The following is a 15,757-nucleotide window of genomic DNA, read 5'->3' as shown; positions in this document are numbered from 1 at the left end:
TTTGCTTCCACTGGTGCAGTTCAGTACATGTCTCTAGCACACTTATGGTATTCAATCAGTTAGTGGATTACCTGGAATTTAATCACAAACATATCCAAGGGGCCAGTGGTCTGTACTTGTATGACACATGGTCAGTTTGTTGGTTTCCAGGTCACTTCTCTGTCATGATGCATCTATAGGACTATTGGTGGGTTTTTAGTCGTATCATTGAATTGATCTCAGCTTTTGTTCCAAAAAGTAAATTGCTGCCGCATGTCCTATGTTGAAAGAGATTTCCTAATTTTTACTGTCTTTGAAGTATGCTAGTTTACTAGTTAATGGTGCTCTAGCAAGTCTGCAGTAATTTTGTGTTTCTGTTGATCACCCAAACTTGGTTTGCTTGGTTTTGTACTTGTATTTGATCCGAATCATGTTATTTATGAGCACGAGAATGGTCAGACACTATAGGAAGACATGGTCTTTCCAGATTAAGTGTGTGGAAAGCTTAAAGTTGCAGTGCATTTGTTTCATGTCCCTTTTGCATCTTCTTTTTGTTTTTTGAAAATAGAAATAATTAGCCTATCTAACTGAGTAGTGGATGTTAGAGCTTGAAAAGAAGCCTTTTCTCCCCCTGTAGGCCTGTACTGAACTACTGACGAACTGAGTATGGTTGTGAACCTGCTACTGTTAGTAAACCTCGTCAGTACTATTAAATTTCTAAAAACTGGATAGTGGTCATTTCAGCTAAGTGTCAGTGCTCATTTCAGTTAAGTTTCAGTGCTCATTTTAGTTAATTTTCAGTGCTCATTTCAGTTCAGTTTTAGTGCTCATTTCAGTTCAGTTTTAGTGCTCATTTCAGTTTCAATTTCAGTGCTATTTTCTGAATGTGAACTACTTGATGCTGTGATCTACCTAATGTTGTGATCTACCTGGTACCTGAATGCTACTAGTTACTGCATTGATGTGTCTTAGTTTCAGTTAAATTCCAGTTACCTGATACCTGAATGCTACTGCCTAATACCTGATACCTGAATGCTACCTGATGTGAGAGTTATCTAAATGCCTATAGTCATTCCACTGTTGTTTTTCATGAACTGAATGCTAGTGCGTGTGAGTGTCTATAATCAGCATTTAGAGCAACTAAATGTACATGTGCATTGATTAGTTACTGAGCTTCATTGGGAATAAGCAACTAAATATACTCTAACCAGCCAATATTGTGGCAGGATCAAGGCAAAATAATTCAAATTATTAGGCAATTTTTACATCATTCTTCTATAATCTTTCTTTGTTTTTTCTGTTCTTAGATTGTAGGTTAGTTTCGCTTTCTCTGCTTTTCCCAATGATATTAAACTACTTTCCATTGCTAAACAGGTTGTAACCATCAATGCTGGCTGCTGGCTGGCTGTAATCGGGCTTGCTGGCTGCTGGCTACTGGCTCCTACTACTACTCTACTTATTAGGCAGTATCGGGCTGAGATCGGCCACTATAAGAAATTAATTGTGTTGGTTGTAATGTGCTTGCTGGCTGCTGGCTGCTGGCTGGTACCAGTGGCTGCTGGCTGCTGGTTGGTCTCCTACAACTCCTATTACTACTACTTGCTACTCCTACTACTACTCTACTACTATACTCTCCTCTACTCCACTCTACTCCACTCCTCTCCTAAGCAGCTTTTGTTACTTCTACTACTCTACTACTTCCCTAATACTACTGTTTACTACCTCTACTTCTGTCTTATATCAACTACTGGCTGCTGGCTGCTGGCTGGTCTCCTACAACTCCTATTACTACTACTTGCTACTCCTACTACTACTCTACTACTATACTCTCCTCTACTCCACTCTACTCCTCTCCTCTCCTAAGCAGCTTTTGCTACTTCTACTACTACTCTACTACTTCCCTAATACTACTGTTTACTACTTCTACTTCTGTCTTCTATCAACTAGTGGCTGCTGGCTGCTGGCTGGTCTTCTACAACTCCTATTACTACTACTTGCTACTCCTACTACTACTCTACTACTATACTCTCCTCTACTCCACTCTACTCCTCTCCTCTCCTAAGCAGCTTTTGCTACTTCTACTACTACTCTACTACTTCCCTAATACTACTGTTTACTACTTCTACTTCTGTCTTCTATCAACTACTTGTACTTCTGTCAACTAATTCTACTACTTCCCTACTACTACTGTCTACTACTTCTGATTGTCCAATCTGCCTATTAGGTTCAGAAGATATTAAGCATATGATGTTCATGTGTGATCGAGCAAAGTCAGTATGGCAGCTGTTGCTTTTTTGGGAAGCAGCACCTGCTTTTTTTTTTTGCCAAATCTCCCCTCTCCTCTATTTTTGCCGCCTTTCCTATCCTCTATGTTTGGGAAGCAGTAGCTGCTTTTTTACACCTTTTCCTCTCTATGTTTGTTAACACTACACCACAACACTAATATAGCGTCACACGTGTGTCGTTATAAATATACTAATAACGTTGAACCGTTGGTCGGTATAGCTAGCCAACAGATCAAATGTCGATAAATATGCATTTTGCAATGGACTATCGGTCGGTATAGATATTTGCCTGTAGAGTCAAACCATGAGTCGCGATAGATAAGCAAAGACGACCAACCTTCGGTTGGTATAGGTCCGTGCCTCTGGCGCGCTGGCTCAAAACGAGAGAAAACTCATTCGCAGGAAAATGAAAAGGAAAAAGGCCCGTTCACGGTAATTTTTTTTGGCCCAAATACCACTCTCTACCCTCTCTAGTCCTAACCCTAACTCTTCATTGCTTCAGTCTGCTGTCATCGCCACCACCTCCATCGTAGTCTCGCGCCCACCAAATCCCTACACGCCCGCCCAAATCCGCCTCCACCGCCGCCTTCCAACTTTGCTGTCGCCGCCACCGCCGTCGCCCCACTCCGCCGCTGCGTGATTAGCATCGCTCGCCAACCCTGCACGGCCACCTAGATCCACAGCCGTGCGACGTGCAACCAAATCCTCCATCATCCTCCACTTCCTTGCCGAGCCTTCCCTTCCATGCCAGCCCCCTTTCTCTGTACCCAAGCAGCAGCACCTCGTGACCCCAGATTGAGGTGCAGAAGGAGGGAGCAACGCCAGCCTCCTTCCCCTTCCCCTTCCCCTGTCCCCAACCAGCAGCGCCTCATGACCCAAGATGTAGAGAACGCCGCCTGCCTGCTTGGACCCCCGAGAGTCACGCCGGTCCAGTTGATTGATGAGGTAATTAAGATGTTGCTTGTCCTTGTCTTCAACAATTTGCTTATGTTCTTCCCTGGCATGTGAATACCCCCTCTGAATCATTGTTTGACCGTCCGCCATGGCTGATGTTCAGCTCGTTGTAGGAAACGCTGGAGGAAGACGACGCGTTACACATTGGGCTGGCAAGTACTGGTGAAGCTCGAGTCCTCTGATAATACAGTGCCTGGCAAGGTGCTATGTTGCTCATTACTTTTGTAAATTATTTTGTATTTGGTCATATGCCACGAGCCCACGATGCTTGTTCAGCAAAATATTTTTTTTAAAAGCATCTGAGTTCGGATGCTATGTGATTTAGATGCACAACTTATCTTCTGTTCCTGTTAATTTGATTTGTGTCAGTATTGTAGTTCTTTTATGCTTTTAGGAGCCCCTTCCTCATTATAGCCATGGTGCTGAATTGCTGATTTACTCCAACATTGCAGTTCTTGTCAACCTCCAAATAAATGCTTTTGAAGTAATCTTCTGACTGCTAAGGTCCGCTGGTTCTCCAAAAAAAATTCCCTCCAGGAGCCACAGTCGATCAGATTTCAATCATTTCAGGCCCAAAGAGGAATCTTCTGACTTCTACCATGTAGAGGCTAAGGTCCGCTGCCTTTGCAATAGCACAATGCTAAATGACAATATGATCAAGGTATCTTACCCTTTTATATATGTGCATGTATTTTGTTTTCATTTGAAAAGCACATAGGATGTGAAACAATTTATCTTAACGACAACCTGTTTGTTTTGGTGTCATGCGCCTTGTTAATCTTTTTTCTTGCATCTTGTTTCCTGCAGTGCGAAGATGGCAAATGCCAGGTTTGGCAGCATATTACCTGCGTACTCATTCCAGATAAGCCCACGGAGGGTGCTGGCCCTGATATTCCACCTCATTTTTATTGTGAATTGTGCCGACTTAGCCGTGCAGCCCGTATGTTCTGCTACAATCTATTTGGCTTTCTTTGTTTCACTTTTGTTTCTTTTTCAAGAGTGGCAATAGTTTACCGTACAACAATAATCATTCCCTTACCTAATGTGCATTTCTTTAATTGTTTCTTTTGGGGGGGGGGGTTGTCAATACAAGTACATTACACGTGTCATAGCTAATGTCAATTTTAGGTTTGAGGGGAAATTGACGCTCCATTGTTGTCAAGAATTATTATTTTAGCCATATGGATATCTATATTATGCCATTGATGTTGTGCTATACATAAATATATCCTTGTTACCCAATCAACAAACACTAATATCTTCAACAACAGTCATATATACTTCAGTTTAGGACCTTTGGTTAGTAATTAAATTCCTCTGTTAGATTTGACATGATAATCCTCGCAGTCTTGTTGATTGGTAATACAAGCTTTTGCTCATTGATATGAATGTATAACACTAGTACTCATTTGCATGTAGTGCCATACAATGTTCATTGGTCTGTTCTTAAAAGATGCATTATCAGTCTGACACATCATCCAACGTATGATATATGTGGTTAAACTATTCTGCTATTTTAGTTTGTATACTATCTACATTGATGTTACTGTGTTGCTGATGCATAAATGTTTCCTTGTGAAACCTTCATATCTCTAGAGCAAGTGTACCTCAAATTGTGGAGAAGACCTTCCAACTTTCCCGAGCAGATAGAGAAACAGTCCAGAGACTAGAATATGATCTCTAGGTTTGCTCTCTCCTCCACAACCTAAGTTTCATTTGCCTCAATCCTGATAAAAAATCTTGCACACTTTATTAATGACATGATGCTGCTATGCCATAAATAAATATTTTAGCTGTGCATGCATGGTACATTGGTGATTTTGCTGATGGAAAATAGCTATGTATGATTATGACCTTTCTCTAACATCAAATATCTTTGATTTCTCATGTCTACCCGACTTATGAGTTATCTACGTAAATCATTTGCAAATTGTGTGTGCAATAGAGACTTGAGTATTGCACATTGAGAGCTTCTGTCAAAAACGTCTTGATTTGATGTATTAAGATTTCTCATGTCCTATCCAACAAAGAAAAAGCGATTGGTTCTATTGCACAGTCCTGTTAACTACCGATTGTGTTGTTGGTTTGTGGACAGGTTTGGTGCATTCTTATAAATGACAAAGTCCAGTTCAGGATGCAATGGCCTCAATATGCAGAATTGCAAGTGAATGGTAATGCATAAAAATTTATTGTATAAATTGGATTTATTAAAATGCATTTGGGCTCAAATCTTGGCTTATATGTTGTATACTGAGCCATATAGGTTTAATTTACATTGATATTTTTACGAAATTAAGTGATTGCCAGTGTGATATTTAGTTCTGTTTGTTCAGGTATTCCTGTACGAGTAATGACCAGGCCCGGTTCTCAGTTACTAGGGACGGTTCTCAGTTACTAGGGATAAATGGACGGGATGATGGACCACTGGTGAGTTTATTCTTACTTTGTCCCGCTGGTAGGATCCGGATGCTGGTTGGACGGACATTTGGTACTACCTCTTTATTTCATTTGGTGGTGGTGGTGGTGTTTTTTTAGGTGGGGGTCTAACAAGCGTTTCCATTATCTTTTGGGCATGTTCTTTTGGGTCAGTTGTACCTTTTAACTGAACTCCATTAGAACACAGTACAGGCTTGTTTTTCATCCGTTTTTGTGTGAAGTATATGAAGGGGTTAGTAACATTAAGTATGTCTACGTTAAGCTTGTTTTGAGGTCTTCACTCTTGCGGCTTATACTCCTTCCATTCACTTGAGGTTACTCTTATGGTTTATACTCCCTCCAGTTGTTTGTACTTGATGCTCAGACAGGGAAACCAAGCTCGATTGTTCCTTGTTTTTTTGTCTATAATGTCAACCTATATATGACTGAAGTTAGTAGCATTCTTTATCACTATATGACACTCTTAACAAGATTTGAGCACATTAGCAATTTGACATTTTTTTGTACATGTATCATGTCATTCTTTAGCTAGTGAAGCGCATGGTTTACTTCTACATCGAGCTGGATTGTGGCATGTATCATGTCATTCTTGCGATGTGGTGTATGTGAGGATCCATGGATACTATTTTCTCTTTTTTGGTAGAAAGCGTCTTGCCTTAAATTGGCTGAACACACAAGTTTATATTCAATGATGCTAGCCTGCAATCTGCATCATAGGAGTAGTAGGATTGTAAGGCTAAAGAATGCCATTGGAAAAAAGCAAAATAACATAAAAATAATATGAAATAAACCATGAGCATACAGAATGGCATTATATTAATAGATCATTTCCCCCAAAAAATTGAATAACACATTAGCACATAGCCCTGTAGTTGATTTGAGGCAAGTCCATGATGCAATAGCCATTGTCAGGTTTTATCAAGAGATTTCTAGTGCTGATATGAAACATGCTATGAGGCAAGATTCAAGTTATACTCTTCTATCTGTACATTCAGAGATAGAAAGCAATTGGGTGCACATTTCTAGCATATGGAGACCTAGTTTCAGTTTTGTAGTTGATATGATAATTTGATCGCAATGTTGTATTACTCTGAAATTCTTTTTTCAAGTTCTGTTCATGGGTTAAAATTGTCATTCTTGTATGTTTTTGCAGGTAACCACATGCAGTAGAGAAGGGACCAATAAAATTAGCTTGTCAAGAGTTGATGCCCGAACCTTTTGCTTTGGAGTTCGAATTGTTAGGAGGAGGACCGTTCCTCAGGTTTTGTTCCTTTGGCTTTCTACATATCATGTAGTTGAAATGACTATAGGATCACATGATTTCCTATTCTATAAATGGTGTATAAAGAATGTATTGCCAACTTTTAGTTTGTTTCATGTTAAATATCATCTAGACAACAATATTTTGTGTTGACACTGCATATTTAGTATTTACACGCTAATGGTTATTTTATTAGTTATATCAGCATGTATAGACTATGTTTAATTCATCATCTTATATGTTAACCTCCGGTGCCAGCCCATATACTAAATCTGTATATTGCTTTGAGTTAGGTACTATCAGTTTACTTATTTATTTCATTTACAATGGTTTGCGACATTGAACTTTCCTTTTTATGAAATTTGGCTATTAATTTTAGAGAACCTCTTGGAGTTGATCTTATTGGCTGTCTTTCTCCAACTTTGGTAAAAATTGTCGCTAATTGGATATTCATATTGCATTTCAGCCATCCTGCAAGGCCTAGGCAGCGTACCTGATGGTGTCGACAAGTTAAAAGGGCTCATCGAAGCTGTGTTTTGTTTTGAACCTATTAGAGACAAGACTCTGAGCTCACTGTTAGTGAAATTTGAGTAGTGAGCTTTAGGTGTTAGTGAGCTAAGCTTTTGGTTACAAGTGGTGGATGTATGACTTTTGGTCACATGAGGTAGATGTAGGGATGTTGATGGCTTGCTCATGCACAAACTTCATGTTTGCGAGCTTCTAATCTATTTTGTACTTATGAACTTGAATCTGACCGACCTTACATTGGGCTACTCATATATGAATGAATCAGTTATGGTTAATATATCTTGTAATGAATGCGTGTGCATTGATAATATATTATTTTTGGGTTATTATGTACTGCTGATTAGCAACATATATATTGTCTCTATGTGAATGATTCGCGTTGGATTGTTAGTTGCTAAAAGTATTTATAGCTTCAAACTATGTGTCGGTGTATGTAGCCCCTAAGGCGTCAGACTGTCGGTCGCTAAAAACTTGTCGGTCGGCGTAGGCTATACCTACGCCACTTTCAGCGGCTGCAAGTAAGTGTCGGCATAGATCTATACCGACCGACGGAGCATCGCTATATCGACCTATACCGACCGACGGTACGTCCCTAGTCTGGGGCTGTGGTGTAGTGTAAGCAGCTGTTGCTTTTTTTTCCAAATCTCCCCTCTCCTCTCCTCTCCTTTGTTTTGCCGATGATGAAATTGTCCAAGTCCATACATTATATGGAATATGAGCTGATGATCAAGAACTTGTGAGGAACTTGGCATCATTAGTAGCCGCCCCTACATTACCTTCTCCTCTCTTCTCTGTTATAGGACTACTTTGGTTTATAGACCTTTTTTATTTCTTATACCTTCTCGCGTACCTAAAGCACACTTTCTTGCATCTTTTAGAACAAAGCGCGAAATAATGTCGCGGACAACAGACAGTGCAGCTCGATGCCCCGAGCATGATGAGCATCCAACCCTTGAGGAGCAAGCACTAGAGGACCAGCTTACTCAGGAACAGTTCGATAACGAGGTAGAAAAGGATCTAGAAGTGATGCTTACTCAGGAGGAGTGTGACGAGGAGGAAGGCCCCGAAGGAGAGGCTACTGAAGGCGAAGAAGAAGAGGATGATGAGTCAGAAGAGGGATATGAAAGTCCCGAGAATCCTTTCCCACCCGAAGCAAGAAGGAGGCCAATGGAGGAAGATTTAGACAAGGATTTTGACCCGAACGAGGAGGTAGGGAAGAAGCCTTAGCATGTAAATTTTGCTAAAGCTTTGGCTGTGTTACCTCTGCTAACACTTTGACCTGTCCTATATACAGGTCCCTCCTAAAACTCAGAAAAGACGACGTCGACGTCCGCGACATCTTGCTGGACAAGACAGGGTAGAGGAAAGGAGAGCAGAGGCAACAACCATAGAGACAGATCACGATGGCTCTGCTCAACAAACTCAAGACACAACCACGACTACCAAGCCTAAGAGGAAACGAGGGGATAGAAAAGGAAATCTATATCTAGATAAGGCTTGCTATGTGATAACGGAGGTTGGGCCAGTAGGGAGATCCTTAAGCCGAAGGAATTAAGAGGACGATTCTGTAATGCGATCGGGGCCCTAGTAAGAGATAAATTAAACCCATCAATCCCTAACTAGAAAGAGGTACCAGAGAACATAAAGAATGCACTATGGGATAGGCATCTGAAGGTCAATTTTAGATTTTCGGAGGGTAAGCACGAATTGGTAAAAAAATGCTATCAGGATGATGGGAGAGTCATTTCGACGTTGGAGGTCAGAGCTCAACACGAAGTATATCCAAAAGGGGTTAACTCCCTTCAATGAGTTTGGCAAAATAACTCCTAGTCAATGGGAGGAGCTCGTGGCTCAGAAGACTTCAGCGGAGGCATTGGAGTGCCCGTAACACCGAGCTGGCGAAGAGGAACAAACACCACCATCATCTAGGCCCCAGTGGCTACTATGCCAAGGAAGAGCAATTTAGGAAGATGGATGAAGAGGCCACAGCTGCTGGGAATATCGATGTGACGAACTTGAAGGTACGCTCAAGGAACTGGATATATGTGAGGAGTACAGAACCATCCGGCAGTAATCTTAAGTTTGATAAGCCGGAGACCCAAGAAGCGGTATCAAGGATACTGAAATATGCTGAAGACAAAGAGACGGGCTCATTCAATCCTTCCAGAGAGAGGGACGAGCTTAGCCTTGGCTTGGGAAACAAGGAGCACACAGGCCGCACCAGGGGGCTAGGGAAAAGGATGACCTGGAAGCAAGGATTCGAAGAGGACAGGCACATGTACAAGAAATATGGCCAAGACCGGGAGACTAGTCTTGAGCTCCAAGTGAAGGCTCTAGTTGCGAAGGCGCTGGAGGAGCAAGGAATGTCTATGGAGCCACGTATATTAGTGACGCTGTCGGGAGAACTGGCATTAGTTGGTAGCCCTCTGAAAGTTCCTAGCAGCCAAGGTTCCACTGCAGCCACAACCCCAGTCGATCTCATATGGGAACCTACTAGTTGCACCTTGGTGTTTCTCAGCGGCCGGCAGAACACTGTGATGGAGGTGGCAACGGGTGTGGCACATCCTCCCGGTGGCTTACACCACAATAATAAGATACCGTCGGAATACACTAGGGTCGAGGTGCATACAGTGAAGCCCGAGTTCATGCAGTGGAGGATAGACTACGCAACTCCCGAGGGGCTGGTGTTACTCGTAGACGTTATGGGGCAGTTCATCCTCTGGCACAAACGGGACATTATATTGACTGCTTCTTCGCCGCCTCTCCCTCTCCCATATTTGGAGCGAGTTGTTGAGGACAGGGAGATATTTTCACCGTCTCATGACCCCCACATTCCTGAGATGCCACATTCTTCCCCGCCTCCTATCGAGCATGTGCTTGATGAGATGCCACAACCTTCTCCAGCTCATACCGGGCAAGTGCATCATGAGATACCACAGTCTTCTCAACAAGCACAACCGATACATGAACAACGAGTGTCTCCTGAAGAAGGTGATGCACAAGAAGATGAGGACGTGCCTGAATGGGAACTCCGAAAGAAGATTCCAATCAACATAAGGCCAGTTTATGTTCTGATCAAAGATGTCTCGTCGGTGTCCAAGTGGTATTCCCATGATCAGTTTAAGCCTGAAAACCAAGTTAAAAAAGTCCCATCACGGGGTTCTGAGGAGGCCGTCAGTAGCAAACTCCACCAAATTGCAAAGTAGTATCCAAATATTGATGCCATCGAATGGTCAAAGGATTGCCCGAAAAAATATGAAAGAGGCAAGCCCTTCCTACCAAACCGGGACATCCATCGCCTACCACTTGGAATGAGAAGGTTCCATGATTGGTACTTGCGTGTTCTCCCAACGAGCATAGATATCATACAAGCATGCTTTCCCACCGGCACATTTGGAAGCCCAGTCGGGAAAATTGTCTTTGACTTCAATGACATGCACACATGCTTTCACCTGGGAGAAATGGAGATGAATCTAATTCGCACGTGGTGCCTGTAAGTCCTTGTCCTCCCGATATGATATGAATGTAATCTTTGAATTATGTTGTAACTAACCAACGCCGTGATTTGTAGAATGCAAGTGCACATTGTCAAACAAATGCCAAGTGTGAAAGCCGAGTATGTAGACCCTCAAGCTATAGCCCAAACAAATTTTAATTACCCTAAATGGTGGACACTGGATGCCAAAGAGCTAGCAGATGCAAAGACTCTTCGGGAGAAAGAGCGCATCCGTAGTATGAAGCTAAGGGAAGAGTCCCTTAAGGTTGCGGCATACATTGTCTTGGCTTTCAAAAATCTCCAACACCACTATACTATATGGCTACCATACAACTTCGAGTAAGCTCAACTCTATACTTAAAGCTTTGTTCGATATATTTCATTCGATGCAAAAGGGCTTATCTAGTTCTATGATTAAATCCATGCAGCAACCACTAGATTTGTATAGCCATCGATGTCAGGAGGAGCATGGCATGGGTCTTTGATTCATTAGATAAGGACATGGTGACATACAAAGACTTCATATCGATTCTCAAGACGTATACATATCGACAATCCTCATTAGCTTATATGTTTGTATACATACTTGTAACGTTCACTTTTGGATATTAACAAGTTGTATTTGTTAAAATAATTCGAATAGAGCATTTAGGTTCTATGTCACTAATCATTATGGAAGGCATGATCCAGCAAGGAAGGAAAAGCTGGCTATAAAAACACTATGTGCGGTAAGTGTAACTTACTTCTTCAGTACTCCGTTACATGTCTGTCAAAAGCATTACTAAACATTTTCATATGCAAAACACATAGTGCCCCAAGCAGAAGCCTGGGAGTGTACATTGTGGATACTATATATGTTCTATAATGGGTAACACCGGTGCCTACAGGAGACACCCCTTAAGGGTAAGTTTGAACCTCTTCACCCATAGTATAAAAACTTTGTAAATGGTATGAAATACTAAACCGAAACTTGTTTTCTTGTAGTGGAGAGAAGAGAAAGGAATGAAAAGAGACCCATACAAGGATGACCAACTCTTAGAGCTCGTTGGCGACCTTTGCAACTTCATATTGGACCAGATTGTACACGTCAGAGGCGCCTACCATGACCGAGAGTCTGAGTTAGGTACAAATCCTCAGTACCAACACCTTCGTGAGACAAAAAGGCTAGCTCTAGGACGTTGATAACAATGTGTATGGAATTTGTATATTTAATGATGGATTGTATATATTCATGTGAATTGGACTTGTAATTGTAGTTTATAGAATACTCTTATGTTTGTAGTCGCGGTCGCAGGGTGTTCGGCAACGCGAATGCTGGTCACGGGGCGTTCGGCAACGCGAACACGGTTCGGAACGTTGGTTGTGGGACATTCGGCAAAGCGTTTTTGAATTGAAAAAGCGATTTTTTTGTCGGGAAAACGTACTGTAGGGGCGGTTCTAGATTGAACCGCCCCTACAAATACCCGTTAGTAGGAGCCGCCCCTACAAATCGATTTGTAGAGGCGGCTGGTGTTTCCAGCCGCCCCTACAAATTGATTTTTAGGGGCGGCTGGTAATAAGAGCCGCCCCTACAAATGCATGATTTGTAGAGACCCTTACATAGGGGCGGCTGGGTAAACTGCCCCTACAAATGGTCTACAACCGCCCCTAGAAATGCTTTTTGACGTAGTGCCTTCAAATGTTTTTTTATTGTAGATTGTGCTTCTAAAGAGATGCTTGCCGACACCGTACGTATTCCCTAAGACCTTGTTTGGACATGGTCGGATTGACATCAATCCACATGTGCTCAAATGGATTGGAGTAGAACTTGAGCTAAATTCCACCCCAACACATGTGGATTGAGATTAATCTGATAACATGCAAACAAGGACTAATATGGAAAAAAATATATAACATTGTGCTAATATAGTATTACACAATGTCTTTATAAGATTCGTTGCATTGTGCGTGCGTGCCCTAATATATATATATATATATATATATATATATATATATATATATATATATATATATATATATATATATATATATATATATATATATATATAGCAACTAGTAAATTAAGTTGAAAAATATATATATCCAGAGACCGAGACTAGTGTCAAAGGCATCTGCGGTGCCGCTCCCACTAGCTGTTCATTTAGTGCGAACGGAACCAACTCTAAGTTAATCAAATGTAGAATATGTCCAAAGGTCAATGCACTTTATATAAAAAAAATTTAGACAAGAAAAATATGAGATATAATCAGCATAAATGCAACTTTTCCCTATCTTATATCCGTTGTTGTCAATCGGCAAGCCTCTTCGAAGTTTGAACTGTCTGTGGATCACTTGTGACTCGTCGTCCCGATCCGTCCGTTTACCTGGGCCAGCCTGCAACCATACTCTCGGCCCGCCCAACATGCTGCCGAGACTATTGTTGTTGGGCTTGGCAACTTGCGTGTGTGCCTCTCAACAAATTGTCTTGGCGTTTCCTTTTTCTCAAAAAAAAATGTCTTGGCATTTCCTAAAAATGTCTTGGCATTTCCTACCAATCGATTTATAGTGGCGACGGGTACTGTAGCCACCCCTACAAACTAATTTGTAGGGGCAATTTGTAGGGCCCTACAAAATCAATTTGTAGGGGCGGCTACAGTACCAGCCGCCCCTTCAAATCGATTTGTAGAGGCGGCTACAGTACCAACCGCCCCTAGAGTATATTTTTTCGTAAATTTTTTTTCAAATTTACAATTCAAATTCGACCAGAACATATATATATAATTCAAATCTGACCAGAACATATATACTACTCATTGATATATAGACAGGATAGATTAGTCACATAAATCCATTACATACAAAGATGTCTTGTTTGCATCAACGTAAATACATATAAGATGTCCAAAACATTTAACAACCATTTAGTACTAGCTAAAGCTCTCAACATCCACACCACTAAGAACTAGCCAAAGGTTAGTACCAACCTAAGTGTATGCACAGGCAAACACTTCAAAAGATGAACAACCAACATGCTACACAACCATTCAGTCTTGAAATGAGACCAGCACCAGCACCTCAACATGTGGCTTGATTCTGATAGTTCCTGTTTTCCAATGCAACTCTACTTCTACCATGGAGTCTCTCATCTGCAGATGATCCAGTCACCCTGCTGCATGTGAATAAGTTGAATAGCAAAACAAAATGACAAAATGAAAGGACTGGGAAGTACAAATCATTGCAGTTGAAGTTCCATTTGACCAATACTAGATGATATCTATTTTAGTTATCCACATGTGAACTTCATTTTCTTTTATTCATCACAATGGTGGGTACCCTAGCAATATTTAAGTAATAGACCTAACATGGAAGCACCAGTACATACACAATAGGCTCATCACACAGATCTAGCATGTCACATTGATCAAGAGAAGTATTACTAGATCAATACAGAAGCTACTAAGCACTAGCAACACAAACACAGTAGGCTCATCACATATATCTCATACACAAATGATTATCTCAAGTACATTAAAAAATAAGAACTCACTTTCTAGTTGGTGGATTTTATCATCTCCAAATATGGCATATTCTGTTGCAAAGAAACGAAAACAGCACACTGGGCCTCAGAATCTATAATACTAAAAATCATTAGCAAGGTGAAATGAGTAGGCAATCATTAGCAAGGTTTTTATTGCTCCTCAGATCTCGATGGAACCTCCTCGGATCTCCCCGCGCGGATGAATGATCTGCTAGTTCCAGCCAGAGAGAGAGGGTCACCGCGATGCCAGAGGCTGGTAAGAGGAGTGGTCGAAGGTGTACCTCTCACCGTCGACGGCTTAGGGTTGCGCCAGATCTGAGTGAGAGCCACGCGGCCGCCCCGCGAGCGCCGCCGATCTACATCTCCCCGAGCGCCGCCATCGCATCGTCGTCCTCCTCCTGCCACCTAACTCCGGTAGCCCATGCACGCCACCACGGAGCGCCGGACGGCCACGAGCAGTAGCTCCAGCACCGCCGCCCGCCGCCGCCGCCGCTCCTCCTCCGTGCCACCTTCCGTCGGCGCCTTGCACCTATCATTTAAAACATACACCATATCACTTAACATAAGTGATAGAGCTTCAAGTTAGATCTCGGATAGGGGTAGTATTGCTAACCTCAAGAGAAATATAATACTTAAGTTGTATAATGATCGAATTTGTAGTCTAAAGTAATTTTAAAGGACCAGAAAAATATAGCCACCAGTGGTCTTCCATAATTCTTAAGATGATTAAAATTTTATCTCAAGGAATTATATGTGCAGTTATGTTTATAATATCAATATAGATGTGTAAAACATTTAGTTAAAATATATAAATATATCTAAAGTAACAACCTATATAAATTATATGTTATGGTGAATCATATGGTTTTAAACAATTTGTTAGTATCATTCCTATATGATTTGTTAAGGAAATATTTTTTTGTGTTGAAACATAATATATATTTATTTGTTTATTTATCGCTCATACAGTGCTGGCACAATATGTACACTTACTTTAATCAAATCTTAATATATTAATATTAATAGAAGATGCTGATAATCTTTAGATTTAGTTTTGAAAGAACATTTATTTATTTTTTCAAATAATAAGACAAAAATTGGGTTACGTAAATTATCTATCATAATAAGGGGACATGGGTAATTGATGCACATTTAGATATACTTTAGACCATGTTTCTTAAAGTCATATGTGGGTAGTTTAAATGTAGAGTCATGTGTTATTTTTATGATGCTTTTTACGTAATAGCAAAGGTGGGTAGTTATTTAGAAAATAGAATTGATGTAATAACTATTATTATGTT

The 15,757-nt window shown here is 41.1% G+C and overlaps 1 long non-coding RNA gene across 1 annotated transcript; it reads left to right on the top strand.

Moving 5' to 3' along the window:
• The first annotated feature begins 3,308 nt into the window (after positions 1-3,308).
• Positions 3,309-4,148, top strand: LOC136481515 (uncharacterized). Its single transcript, XR_010764736.1, has 3 exons — positions 3,309-3,419; positions 3,756-3,879; positions 4,026-4,148. It is a non-coding gene; the product is annotated as an uncharacterized lncRNA (long non-coding RNA).
• Positions 4,149-15,757: the final 11,609 nt, after the last annotated feature.

The sequence above is a fragment of the Miscanthus floridulus genome, chromosome 9, assembly GCF_019320115.1.
Source record: "Miscanthus floridulus cultivar M001 chromosome 9, ASM1932011v1, whole genome shotgun sequence".
NCBI classification, from domain to species: domain Eukaryota; kingdom Viridiplantae; phylum Streptophyta; class Magnoliopsida; order Poales; family Poaceae; genus Miscanthus; species Miscanthus floridulus.
This window is presented reverse-complemented; position numbering and strand designations above follow the sequence as displayed.